We start from the raw sequence: 14,168 nt of genomic DNA on the forward strand, positions 1-14,168 counted from the left end.
TTTTTAATATGCTGTCTAGGTTGGTCATAGATTTTCTTCTAAGGAGTAAGCATCTTCTTATTTCATGGCTGCAGTCACCATCTGCAGTGATTTTGGAGCCCAAGAAAATAAAATTTGTCCCTGTTTCCCCATCTATTTGCCATGAAGTGACGGGACTGGATGCCATGATTTTAGTTTTCTGAATGTTGAGATTTAAGCCAGGTTTTTCACTCTCCTCTTTCACCTTCATCAAGAGGCTCTTTAGTTCTTCTTCACTTTCTGCCATAGGGGGGTGTCATCTGCGTATCTGAGGTTATTGATATTTCCCCTGGCAATCTTGATTCCAGCTTGTGCTTCATCCAACATGGCATTTTGCATGACGTACTCTGCATATAAGTTAAGTAAGCAGGGTGACAATATACAGCCTCGACGTACCTTTCCCAATTTGGAACCACCTCCTCATGCCTAGAAAAGCACTAACCCCCTTCATGGTGACATCAGATCCTTGGGACTAGCAGAAAACCTTTTGTAAAATGGGTGCTTAATGGTATTGAACTCCACCTTCACTAAAACCTTAGATATGGACCTTCCTCCCACTGCCTCTTTGGAACAGTCTCTCAGAGCTATCTGAGGTGCTGCCTCCCAGGCTGCAGTCCCATTGTGCCCTAAATAAAGCTTAACTCGAAACTCTCAAGTTGTGTATAATTTTTAGTCAACAAAGTGATAGGACCAGATGCCATGATCTTAGTTTTCTGAATGTTGAATTTTAAGCCAACTTTTTCACTCTCCTCTTTCATCTTCATCAAGAGGTTCTTTAGTTCCTCTTCACTTTCTGCCCTTAGGGTGGTGTCATCTGCATATCTGAGGTTATTGATATTTCTCCCAGCAATCTTGATTCCAGCTTGTGCTTTATCCAGCCCAGCGTTTCTCATGATGTACTCTGCATATAAGTTAAATAAGCAGAGTGACAATATACAGCCTTGACATACTCCTTTCCCAATTTGAAACCAGTCTGTTGTTCCATGTCCAGTTCTAACTGTTGCTTCTTGACCTGCATACAGATTTCTCAGGAGGCAGATAAAGTGGTCTAGTATTCCCATCTCTTTCAGAATTTTCCACAGTTTGTCGTGACCCACAAAGGCAAAGGTTTTCACATAGTCAATGAAGCAGAAAATGTTTTTCTGGAATTTCCTTGCTTTTTGCTCTGATCCAATGGATGTTGGCAATTTGATCTCTGGTTCCTCTGACTTTTCTAAATCCAGCTTGACCTGGATTCGAGTTAACCACCTGGAAGTTCTCGGTTCACATGCTGTTGAAGATAGAGAGTGGCCCCTCCTCACCACAGCTACAGAAAAGCCGCATCCTGCAGTTACTGGGAGGGAGACCCCTTCCAGGGCCTGAGAGTGGGCTCTTGTCTAACACTCAGAAATGAGTTGTCTGAGGAGACACACATGCTGACAGAGCAAGAGACTTCTTGGGAAGGGGCGCCCGGCGGAGAGGAGTGGGGTCAGGGAGCCCAGGAGGACCACTCTGCCACGAGGCTCGCAGTCCCGGGGTTTATGGTGATGGGATTAGTGTCCGGGCTGTCCTTGGCCAGTCATTCTGACTCAGAGTCCTTCCTGGTGGTGCACGCGCCGCTCAGCCAAGGTGGACGCCAGTGAGGAGGGTTCTGGGAGGTGGTCGGACACGTCGCGTCTCCTTGTGACCTTTCCCAAGCTCTTCCAGTTTTGGTGGCTTGTTAGTTCCGTGTTCCTTACCAGGACCTCCCATCATAAAAGCACTCATGCAAATAGTCACTGTAGTGCTCGGCCATGGTGGGCGGTTTCAGTCAGCGTGCTTCCCCAAACACAGCCATGACGATCCAGGGCAGCCAGCAACAAACAAATAGTTTCTATAAAACAGCCTTTCTGTGTCACACCCCTTCAAGCTTTTCTCGTCCAGATGGAGCTTCTCCTGGGGCTTCTAGCCCAGGACACGCCTCAGGAGAGACAGGGGTTCACCCGGAAATGCAAAGGTCACGGGAGCACCGGGGGGCCCCGTGGGGACTCCCTGAGGACCCCCTCCCCGCCCCACACCGCCACAGGGCACGCGGGGAGGATGCCCGTCCCCGGCCTGGCGTGACGACGCCCGTGGGCACATCCCCGCCAGGTCCCGGGAAGGCCCCCGGTCCGATCCTCCCGGGCAGGCTCCCTCCCTGGACCGTGAGGACCCCTCCTCGCGTGGGGCATCCCATGACAACTGGCTTCCGATGACTGAGGTCTGACAAGGCTAGAGTTTGACTTCCCCCTGCGATCGCCTCGGAGGGATGGTGGTACCAACTCCGCTTCCTCCTCGGGGAGAGTCGGGTTTCCGGCTCCTGGCTCACGCGCGCCCCCTGCTGTCCAAGACGCAGAATCCGGCAAGCGCCCGGACAGGGAGCTGGTGCAAGGATGTTAACTGCGGGTTTATTCATAACAGACCCGCAGGTCGGGGGAGCCCAGCTGGCCCTCCACCGGAGACGAGAAGCAAACGGTGGTGAATTCACACAAGCAACCCATGCAGTATTAGTTACGAACGCACTGTTGATCCGTGCAGCCCTTTAGAAGCCTTACATGAAAGATCGTCTATGTGACGCTCCAGGCTGAGCTAGTCCATGGTGAACGGTGTCAGAGGACGCTCTCTGGGAAGGTGATTCCAGACAGTGAGTGTGTGCAGGCTCACAGACGCTTCTTTCAACTTGCCTGTGTGTTTGGAAATTTTCATGATAAGATGTCGGGGAGAGGCTTATAGTGCCTGCCCTAGGGCATGGGTGTGATCAGATCTGCATTTGCAGAAGATGCACTTAGAGCTAAAGGACCAAGGCGGGCTGGAGAGGACACGGAGAAAGCATGGCCAGCGTTTGTGCTGGGCCCCGCACGGGTCTGTCCCGTCCTCGCATGGGACGTGGTGGCCACTGTCCTAGGTCTGGGGACACAGCATGAGCAGGACCAAGACAGCGTGTGCCCTCTTGGGGAGACACATAAAGACACACGTTCAGATGAACACACCATGTCTCAGGGGCTGAACTGTGTAACGGAGACAGACACAGTAAGGACACGGCTGGGGCTCAGAGAGGTTTGGAGGAAGCAAGGGAGGGAGTCAGCTAGCCGCTGTCGGGGAGAGGGACAGCTGGCGCAGAGGCCCCCAGGGAGCCGCCGCTGGGCAGAAGCGGGTGGAGACCGAACGGGTGGGAGGGGGGCTTCGGAGGCCAGAGGGAGCCACTGGGCCAAGATGGGGCGTGAACACACTTCAGGGGCAAGGGTGGGAGCCGACCACTCCTCAGGGGGCGGCAAGAATCCAGGATCGCGGCCTGGCCCTGGGCTGGGTGGAAAGGTAGAGATTGTCAGACCTGAAGGCACAGTGCTGCTAAGACAGAGTCAGTGGGATTCCTTGATGGATTAGACCCGGGCAAGAAAAGAGGGGAATTTCCCAGGACCACAGGCTTGCAGTCTGCACAGCAAGGGGAGTTTACTGTTGCGGGAAAGACCATGGGAAGACTGGCTGGGAGGAGCTGGGAGTGGGCCTGGCCAGGTTTGAGGTCTGCACAGCTCAGCCCCGAGCGTCCAGGCCGGGATGGACGGGCGGACGGTGCGGAGGGGGAAGGGTCGCGGTGACAGATCGAGCAGGCTAAAGGCTGAGCGATGGGCCCGCAGGTGTTGGGTGGGGAGGGCAGGTGTGCTGCTGGTGGCCTGGGGCCCGAAGAGGGCAGAGGGCAGACGGCAGGTGCAGGCAGGTCCACGTCCGGGTGAGGAAGCGGAAGCCCGGAGGGGCAGCTCTGCCCGGGGCTCACACCCGTGAGGCTGCTGCCCACCTGGTCCCGGCCCTAGCGGGCGTCCGGGACACCCCGGGGTGTTCAGTCTCTGACCGCAAGCTCTCAGCAGGCCCAGCGTGCACGTGAGTGGTGCTCAGGCGGGTCGGTTCTGGTGACAGCAGCCGTCCCGGCGCACGGTGGCGGCCCACGCTCAGCTGTCCACTCTGGCTGCAGCTGTTGGGATGCTCTCCCCCCAGAGCCCTGCCCAGCTCCCTCTTTCTTCCTGCTAACTAAGATGTGGCCTCGTCAGGCCGGCTGACCTCCTTAGTGAAACAGGAACACCCCCCTGCCCCCTGCCGCCATCGCTGGGTTCCCTCACCTGCTTTACCTGCGTGAACCTCTCTCCAAAGCCTTACCAGCCGATGACTTAACGTTTCCCTGTTCCTCCCCCTGGAACACGAGCTCCCTGAGGACAGAGGCTGGACTGGCGTCCGGCACCTTGTCCATCCTCCACGGGCACCTGCCAAGCGTCGGAACAACCAGACAGCCCGGTGTTTTTCGCTCAGAAAGGGGGTCTCATGTGTGTGATGCTGTGGGGAGCCCAAGGGGCTGACTCACTGAGTCTGTGTCACCTTCAATGAGTTACGCTGAAAAACGGACCACCCAGAGCCACCCAAGTGTGCCGCTGGAGCAGACGGAGTGAGCACACAGCCTTCCAAGTCGTCCCGGCCAATGTCGGCACAGGTGCAGACCATCTGCGGGTTACCGAGCTGGGTCTCTCCCCACCGAGGCCAGTCTGGCTACTGCCGCCACCCAGCACGCAGTCTATCGGCAGTGAGACCAACACAGAGCGGTGGGTGGTGTGGGGTCCCAGCCTGGGGCTCCAGCCTGCCCCACCCCATGGGCCCTCCGCGCGCGCGTGCGTGTGTGCGCGCGTGCGCGTTAGTCATTCAGTCGTGTCCGACTCTCTGTGACCCCACAGACTGCAGCCCGCCAGACTGTCCATGGGATTCTCCAGGCGAGAATACTTGCCTCCTTCTCCAGGGACCTCCCGGAGGGGACGCTTATCCTGGCTGTGGTTTTCCTTGCTGTCTGGAGCCTTCCTGAGAGCCCTCTTCAGTTCACACTAAACCCCCCACGATGGCCACTCACCAAGGAACCAAGGGGCGGGACACCCATGCGCCCGGGCCTCCCGGTGTCCGTCATTCAGACGGGCGACCTGAGGACCCAGCCTTCGGTCTCTCAGACGTGTTCTCAGCCGGCAGCCGCTAAGCGGCACCGGCGGTCCTGTGCCCAGAGAGCAGGGCCGGGACACGGAGGTCGAGCCCCGGCACCCGCACACTTTAGGGCCCGCGTTTGCGCTCTGAGCTCCGGACGCTGGCCTCGACAGTCCTACATCCTGGTATCCAGGGAAAGATCGCGTCCCACTGGGAAGCTTTCCCCCGTACACAGGTTATAGTAGACACGATTCACTCTCCTTCCTGCCCTTCTCCGGAAACTCCAAGAAGTGGGGCCCCCGGAGGATGGAGCGGCGGCGGGGGTTGGGGGGGGGCGGTCCTGGCGCCAGGTGGCCTCGGAGGCGCGGCCTAACCATGGATTTGGGGATCCGGGTCCCGAGCCAGGGCTCATTTGCTCCCCGCGAGGCTCCAAAACCCACTTCTCCCTCCTCCGAGACAGGCAGCATTTGGAGGCGGGCTGCCGAGAGTTAACGGTTAAACACACGCGTGCGACCACCTCCTGCGGCTGCTCTCCGACTGAAGTGCGGGTGAGCGATCCCCCTCGACCGTCCCCTAGACCCCGCGGGCCCGGCTGCGGCGTGCGGGCCGCCCAGAGCCCTCCCCGCCGCAGCCGGGCTATTTACGGCCACGAGGTCTCCGGATTTTAACAGACTGCAGACCTGCTCCCGAAAGGACTCGGAGGGGCAGAAGAAGAGGCGAGGAGGTGGGGCTGGGGTGTAGCGGGGCCGCGCGCCGGGGCGGGGAGGGCGGGGAACGCCGGGGTTTGGGGCGCCCGCCCGCGGTGACGCGCGCCCCCCGCCCGCCGCAGCGCCACTGCAATGGCTGAGCCGGGCCGTCGGACGCCGCCGCCCGAGTCCCGGAGCCGCCCGCCTGCGGGGAGCCTCGGTGAGCAGCCCCGGCCGTCCCCGGCCCCGCGCGCCGCCGCGACCCGGCCGGGCCTCCGCGCTGCGCCAGCGCCTGGCACCGTGCGTCCCCCGCGCCTTGCGCGGCAGGGTGGCTGCGGGGTGGCGGGCCGGCAGCGCACGCTCATCCCCGCCCGCGGCCGGGAAACGGCCCGGAGGTGGCCCAGGAGATGGCCCGGAGATGGCCCAGGGCTGGGATGGGAGTGGTCTGTAGGTGGCCATAACGTGGCCCAGGGTTGGTCGGGGATGGCCTTGGGGTGACCCGGAGGGGGCCCGGGGGTGGCCCGAAGTTGGCAGGGTGGCGGGGTGACATCCCGGCGGCCCGGGGTCCTGCGCCCCCGAGGAGCCCTCGCCGGGGGCAGGGGGTCTCCAGGTGCCCCCGCAGGCTCTCGGCCACCGATCTGGGCCGAGCTTGTTTCCGGGACCCAGCGGGGCGCGGCGGCAGGCGCACAGGCCCCACTGCGCCGCGGCCTCGGGGCCTGGGTGGACGCGCAGGTGGGCGCTGGGGGCCTCGACTCCGGCGTTTATGCGTCGCCCACCTCGGGAAGGCGCGGCCCTGGCGATTTTTTTTTTTTTTTTTTTTGATGTCCAGTTTTCAACCTCTTGCGTTCCCGTTTCCGGGGGTGGCGGCGTAGCTGTCTGATGCTCACAGAATCGGAAGCTACGGAGTGAAAGGTCTGATTGGTTGTCAGGAGCCAGAGACGAGGCGGCGGCCTCCAGTTTTCCTGGAAAAACCCGTCCCTCCCTTTGACCTTGCTTCTCGGGAGAAGCGGATCCGCTTCTCAGCAGCTCCTTCCTGCTGCGCATCCTAGGTTCTGATTCATTTCCTCTTCCTGCGCTGCCACAGCGCGAGGGAGCTTCTCTACCGCTTGTAGTCTGCAGGTATCGGGGGCCTGGGTGACGCCGCAGGTCCTCGCTCTGAGCTGCGGGACAGCGGGAATGGGAAGTGCCCCTCGACCTCCAGCCTCCAGGGAGCAGGGCTGTCAGGGGCTGGGAGGACCACCGCCCACCTGGGTGGAGGACCACCGCCCACCTGCTGGGAGGACCACCGCCCACCTGGGGAGGGGGAGGGACAGGTGCCAGGCAGGGTGTCTGCTCGGCTGAGTGGAATAAACACGGGGGCTTGGGACCCTCCTAGCCCTTTGGGGGTCTCTGAAAGCTGATTTGTGTCCGTGAATTAAGACTCGATTTGGCAGCTATTAATACCTGCAGTATTTCTCCCACAGTTCTGGCAGATAGACCTTCTTGTATTAAGGAGCAACATTTCTCTTTTGTATTAAGGAGTGTTTCCCAGGTAGCTCAAATGGTGGAGAATCTGCCTACAATGTGGGAGACCTGGATTCCATCTCTGGGAGGGGGAAGATCCCCTGGAGTAAGGGCCTGGCAACCCACTCCAGTTTTCTTGCCTGGAGAATCCTATGGACAGAGGAGCCTGGTGGACTACAGCCCATGAGGTTGAAAAGAATCGGACACTGACTTAACACTTTCACTTTCTCCTCTGAGCATTTCAAGAGCACGTCACCAGAAGGTTGGTGTGCCTTCCGGAGGCAGTTGGTGGCATCACCACCAGCAAGTCTCAGGGTCTGGGATTTTGAAACCCTAAGTTTGCATTCATGATACTGGCAAGGTCCGGGCAATTGTGAACATGGTGCAACGATAAAAACTGTCATAAGAAAGAAAAAAGTGAGAAAGAGGGACGTCATGATGAAAGTGTCACTCCTTGCACAGCCCCTGCTGCATGCCAGGCACCGTCCTGGCGCCCCTTCCTGTGGACGGGAGTCGCCCTGAGGGGAGGGTGCACTGCAGGGCCCGGGAGAGGCCCGAGGGTGGGGTGTGGCCGGGGAGCCAGGCCTAGGGACGTCCTCAGGAGCTGGAACGTGCAGAAGCGACTGTCTCACAGTGAACCTTCCGGAAGCGAGGGGCCTGAGCCCGGGGCACGGGAGGCCCTTGTCCGAGTCACAGATGAGCAGGGCGCCCCGTGTCTCTCAGGCACAGTCCAGAGAGGGGACCTCCACCTGGGCCTCCACCCTCCCCCGGCCTGCTCCCTCCCCTCTGCCCTGCCCGGCCGGGGTCTCTGAAGACCCCCTCTCCCAGCAGAGCTGCCTGGCCTGCACGCTCCCCCTGCCCCTCTGCGGGGCCCCAGGCCTGGACCCTTCCTATCAGGGCTCAGCTGGCTGTGAGCTGGACTTAGCCCCAGTACCATGCTGTGCCAAGCATAGTCCAGGGCAGAGGTGTGAGGCTTGTCCTTAAGGCCCAGCCAGCATTTCCTGTTGAGGGTGACCTGCCCGTGGCTGACCTCAGTGACGGGGTCAAGCCTCACGGCCCACTGGCCCCTGGAATAGGCGTCTTCAGGCCATCACACGGGTGCGCCCTGTGCAAGCAGCCCTGGGCCCCGCTCCCTCCATGCCGCCAGTGGTCAGGCCAGCCAGGTCCCCTACAGCAGCGTCCAGCGAAGACCCCGCAGGCCAGGGCCTCCCTTACTGGCCTCCCCAGGACTCAGATGAGCACTGGGCCCCCTCAGCTCCTGCAGGATCTCGGGGAGCCTCTGTGCAAGTCTCCCCATGTGCGATGGGCCCCACCCAGGCCTTCACAGGTATACCCGGTGAGCGCTTGGACCCCCTTGGCTCACCCCCGCCATTAGAAAGGAAATTCTGATATCAGAGATAAGGAAGATCAAGACAGTCAACACTGCTCCTGGTTAACGCCTGCACAGGTAACTCCCTTACACTCACAGGTACTGCTGGGAGCTGAGTTATGTCCCCCCCAAGTTCATATTTGAAGCCTTGCCCCCCGAGGTGATGGTACGTGGAGATGGGGTCTTTGGGAGTTGATTAGAGACGGGTGAGGTCAGGGAACTTTCTGCCTGCCTCTGCCTCGCAGGGGTTCGGAGACGCAGCCTAGCAGAGTTCAACCCTTCTCTGAGGAGCCTCCCTTGGTGCACATGTTGGATATATTTTTTGAAGTTTTACACGTAATTAATTTTGGACTTGTCAAAAAGTGGCAAACATAGCACCCAGTCCTTCAGGTTCCCCTGACGTTAACATCTTCATGTGGTTCGTGGTCAGAACCGGGACAGTCACTGGCATCCCTGCACGGTTCACCAGGAGACAGGCCTCCTCACCCGGCCCCAGCTCCCCACTGACCCCCCTTTTCTCTCCCGGGGTCTACACGGGACCCCCGCCCCCGACCCCCTTCTGTCTCCTGGGTCTCCTGCAGTCTCTGACCCTCCGGAACCTTGCCTTGTCTCTTGTTAAGGTTGATACTTTTATGAACTGTGTACCGACTAGTTTTGTAAAGAGAAAGTGCCTCAGTGGTGTCTGACTCTGCGACCCCGTGGACTGTAGCCCTCCAGGCTCCTCCGTCCGTGGGAGTCTCCAGGCCTGAAGACTGGAGTGGGGAGCCTATCCCTTCTCCAGTGGATCTTCCCGACCCAGGGATGGAACCGGGGCCTCCTGCCTTGCAGGCAGACTACCGCCTGAGCCACGGTGCTCCTCCACGTGAGTTTCTCTGCTCCTTCTTGGGATGGGAACGTGATGTGCATTTTTGGTCAGACACCTCCCACTGCACCCCCCGCCCCCTGCCCTCCGGGCCCGCATGCCCGGCGTCACGAGCCGCGTCTGGAGGTCGCGGCGTCCTCACGGCTCTTTGACAGTGACGTCCTTTCCTGGTCGGTGTGCTCCTTGGGGAGACGCTCTGAGACACGCAGACCCTGGTCCCTGGATCCTGACTCACCAGCGCGGCACCTCACGTCCTGCATCTGAGTTACGACCGCGCTGTTTGCTGCCGGGCCCCCAGGCCCTGCTTCCCTTTCTCCTCGCCGGCGGGAAGCCTGTCCTTGCCTCTCCCGTTTGCCTGGTTGTCTGTCCCCATCGTGGGCACACAGGGACGGCCTTGCTCTGCGGGTTAGGATCCAGACGGTCCAGCCCTGGCTTCAGGGGCAGCCTCAGGCTGCTGCTGGGCTCCCAACAGCCCCGTCTTTTTTTTTTTTTTTTCCTTTTTTAAAGTTAAATATTTTTTTTTCTCTCATTTCTCTCTTGCTTCCTGGAACGACAAAATGTTCTCGGCTTGGCTAGTTCCAAAATCCTCAGTTCGTGGTTTCTTTCACTGAGCTTGTGTGTCTGTGGCGTTTTACTTTTTCAAGAAATGTTTTTCATTGTTTCTCTGTTTCTGTGTTGGTTTTACGTGACACTGGTCACATTCGACTCTGCTCTCTCTGCCTGGAGGCCTTGAGGATTTTATCTTTGGCTTTGAAGTCCAGTAGTTTTACTGGAAATGTTTCAAAGCTGACTGGTCTGGGTTTATTTTTCTAGGCACACACTACCCGCTTTGAGATGCATAGATTTCAGGTCTTTTTCTGTACATGGAAAGTTTCCCTGGGTTTTAGCTTTCAGTGTTAGCTCTGGGCCACTGCTTTCCGCTTCTTCTTTTTCTTTTTTTTTTTGTTTTATCTGTGCCACACAGCTTGTGGGATCTTAGCTCCCCGACCAGAGATTGAACCCGCACCTTAGCAGTGAAAGCACGGAGTCCTAACCACTGGACGGCCGGGGAATCCCCAGTGTGGACCTTTCATGCGCAGAAGTTTTACATTTGATGAAGTGTGATTGATCAGGTTTTGTGCTTGTGTGGTTGTTTCTTTTTGTGTCTTTTCTAAGAGACGTGCCGACCTCCACGTCCAGCATTTTTTCCTGCGTGTTCTCCCTTCTGACCAGACCCCTGTGGTCCTGGACTGTCTCCTCCAGCTCTGGTCTGAGGGGCTCACCTGCCCCGTGTTCTGCAGAGGCTGGAATCGCTCCCGGTCTTTTCAGCAAAATGTCTAAAACCCCAGGCAGTTGGGTGCAGGGGAGCTCATGACTTCTGTGTTGGTCTCGACTTCCCAGATTGCCAGAGGACAACACTAGAAATGATTTTAAGATAAAATATATCATGATTTTATACTGGCATTTTTAATTCAAATTTTAAAATGCAGATAATTGTTTATTTTTCCATCTCATTTCTCTTCGACTGAGATCCTTGGCTCCTAATGACTTGTGTAAGATGACTTCTTCACTTGGTTCACCTTGTTTCAAAATAATATCAATGTGTTAAAACACTGTGGTGGTTTAAAAAAGGCTTGATTTCTTTACTTTTCTTTTTGCCTTTAATTCACCAAGCTCATTTGTTTCACTTTGCTTTCACTTTTTAGGAGTGGCTTTGGTTTCCCTTCATGCTGATTTAATTTTGTTTTAGTTCTGTGCTAAAATACATAGAGCTATGAGCCGAAGTCTGTTCAGAGCAGACTGGCTCCACCTTTGTCTTTTTAACCACCTCTCTCTTCTCTGCTGGTAGTATCTTTAAGGTCGTTTTTAAAAAGTTATTTCTTTTTGGCTGCACTGGGCCTCTGTCGCTGCAGGCAGGCTCTCTCTAGTTATGGGGACGGGGCTGCTCTCTGCGGTGGCTTCTCCTGTTGGGGGGCACAGGCTCTCGGGCTTCGGCTCGGTGACTGAGGTGTGCAGGCTGAGTGGACCCTGAGCATGCGGCATCCTCCCGTGTCCCCTACACTGGCACCAGGCCACCAGGGGAGTCCTTAAGAGTCGTTTTTAACTAGTGTTTCCCTTTGGCCGTCTTACAGGCCACGCGTGCCTGTTTCTGCGTCCCCCGTCCTGTCTGGGGGAGCAGAGGCCTTCTATGCCTTGCCGAACGATTGCTGGGCTCAGTCTGTGCCAGCACTCAGCGTCACTGAGTGGAGAGATCGCCCGACCCCTGTTTTCCGCTGTGTAGTACTCCCCCAGGGGCTGGATCTCAGCCTCGTCAGAGAGGTCTCAGTCCCCGAATATTTGGGTTGTTTCCTGTCTTTTGCTGCTAGAAGCAATTCTTCTGTGAATATCCTTGTGTGCACATGGTTTTCATACACTTTTGAGTCTATCTTAACTAGATTCTTAGAAGTGGGATTTCTAGGCCAAAAGTGAAATGACTACGTACTTTGCTATGTGTTGCCAAAACCCCCTCCCCAGGAGTCCCACTGTCGTGTGGCATTCTACCAGTCTGGTTCTCACACCCTCGAAACAGACAGTGTTGTCAAACTTCTGGGGGCTTGCCAGGTAGGCGAGAAATGGTGATGTCAGTGTATCTTATTTGCATTTCTCTTATCATGAGTGAAGTTGAGCATCTTTTCATGCATTGAAAGACTATTTGCATTTCATTTTATGTGAGCAGTTTATTCAAAGCTCTTGCCTATTTTTTCCTTTTTTTTCCTCTGGGCCTGTTTGGATTTTTCTTCTCAATTTCCTGAAGTTCCTTATATATTAGCTTTTGACCTGTGATATAAGGTGCATGTACAGGCTTCCCAGGTGGCTCAGTGGTAAAAGAGTCTGCCTGCCAATGCAGGAGATGCGGGTTCGATCCCTGGGTGAGAAGATCCCCTGGAAGATGACATGGCAACCCACTCCAGTATTCTTGCCTGGAGAATCCCATGGACAAAGGAGCCTGGTGGGCTACGGTCCATGGGGTCGCAAAGAGTCAGACACGACTGAGCGGCTGAGCACACAGGTGCATATATTTTCTCTATTTTGTCATTTATCATTGAACTTTGCTCATGGCAGGGTTTTCTTTTCTTGCTGTTTTTCTTGTGTGAAACTGCAAGTGTGTTCATCCTCTGGTCCAGGGGTCTGTCCCACCAAGCCTCCGCCTCCAGGGGGCCGCTCTGTTCCTAAGGTCACACTTGCTGCTGGTTTCCGAGCCCCCAGTCCTGTCTCTGTCCCACCCCCACTGGCTCCTGCGCAGTTTCTTAGGGGGTTGGTGGTGTTGGTTTGGAGATAAGGGCGGCAGATTGAAGCTCAGTCTGGGCTCCTTGTGGGGTCTCGCGGAGATGCTGTGAGGCGCTGGGCTGGGTGTTGGGGAGCCAGCAGCCTCTGCAGAGCCCTCTCGGCAGGCTGGCTCTGGGGTGCCCACGGCGGGGCACAGCCACCTCCAGGTCGGGGGCGAGGGGCCCTGTGCTCTCATCCCAAAGCAGACCCCCCCGAACTGAGGGAGTCAGAGCGGGAGGCTGGTGGGGGTGCAGCCACTCCAGGAGTGACCCCACCCCCACTGAGCTTTCCACGTTCCTGACCACGTGACCCCAGGGAAGCAAGAAGGCGGTCCTAAACCAAGGCGTGTTCAGGCACCTTGTCCAGGCAATGTGAAGTGAAGTTGCTCAGTCGCGTCCAACTCTTTGCAATCCTATGGATTATAGTCCGCCAGGCTCCTCTGTCCACAGAATTTTCCAGACAAGACTACTGGAGTGGGTTGCCATTTCCTTCTCCAGGGGATCTTCCCAACCAGGGGATTAACCCGGGACTCCTGCACTGGGAGACAGGTTCTTTACCGCAGAAGTCTAGCAGCATCATTACCTCACCAAGGCTGCAGTGAACCAGAAGCTCCTCCCAGGTCATACAAGGACCCGGAATACTTACTTCCCCTCAGTTCCTCCCTCTAGCAGCTTGATGTTTTGCCGTCTGGCATTTAGCTTTTATCCGTCTGCTTCGCAGCAGCACTGGAAATCATCGTTAGCTTCTGCAGCTCCTCGGGTAGTTAGTACTCTGCGGCCTTTCTGTTCTCCTGGCTTCTGGAAGGTCCATTTGGGACCAGACATCCTGAGGCTAATTCTTTCCTTTCCTTTCTTCAGTGTTGGCATCCATTCTCAATTTATGCTTTCTGTTTTTGGTCTGAAAATTTTTTCTTTCAAGAATGAGCATGAAAGGGCTTCCCTGGCAGTCCAGTGTTTAAGACTCTGTGATTCCAATGCACGAGGCCCGGGTTTGATCCCTGGTTGGGGACCTGACATCCACATGCTATGCAGCACGGCCAAAACAATGGACAAAACAACAAAAACAGAATCAGGGTGAAGTATATTTTTACTGGGGATAGAATTCTTGTTTGGCAAGTTTTGTTTTTTTAAAGCACATTTACTCCTTCATTCCATTGTTTTATGGCTTCTCTTGTTCTGATGAGAAGTTGGTCAGTTGTTGAATAGTCCTTCCTTTGAACATAAGCTTTTTTCCTCTGGCAGGTATTATTTTCTCTTTGTTTCTTTTTTCCTCAAGTTTCATCGTGATGTGTCTAGATTTTGACATACATTGGCTCTTTGGATTGTTGTCTTTCATCAATTTCAGAGAATTCTCAGTCACATCTGCACAGGTTTTGTGTCGGAGGTTTTCCCTCCCTTTTCCTCCTGAGAGCCCGTCTCCTCCTGTCTCTGCCTCTCTTCCCTTTGGTGCATTCTGCCTTCTCTGTGCTCGTTTCCGGATCATCCTCCATCACCTGTTC

The 14,168-nt window shown here is 56.5% G+C and overlaps 1 protein-coding gene across 1 annotated transcript in view; it reads left to right on the forward strand.

Annotated features, from left to right (window-relative positions):
* The first annotated feature begins 5,786 nt into the window (after nt 1–5,786).
* The window catches only part of JAKMIP3 (Janus kinase and microtubule interacting protein 3), a 94,970-nt gene continuing 86,588 nt past the window's right edge, over nt 5,787–14,168 (forward strand). Inside the window, exon 1 of the mRNA XM_061162942.1 lies at nt 5,787–5,871. The gene's annotated coding sequence lies outside the window, so the exon portion shown is untranslated. The remainder of the gene's footprint in view (nt 5,872–14,168) is intronic.

Source organism: Dama dama, chromosome 15, assembly GCF_033118175.1.
Source record: "Dama dama isolate Ldn47 chromosome 15, ASM3311817v1, whole genome shotgun sequence".
Classification (NCBI taxonomy): domain Eukaryota; kingdom Metazoa; phylum Chordata; class Mammalia; order Artiodactyla; family Cervidae; genus Dama; species Dama dama.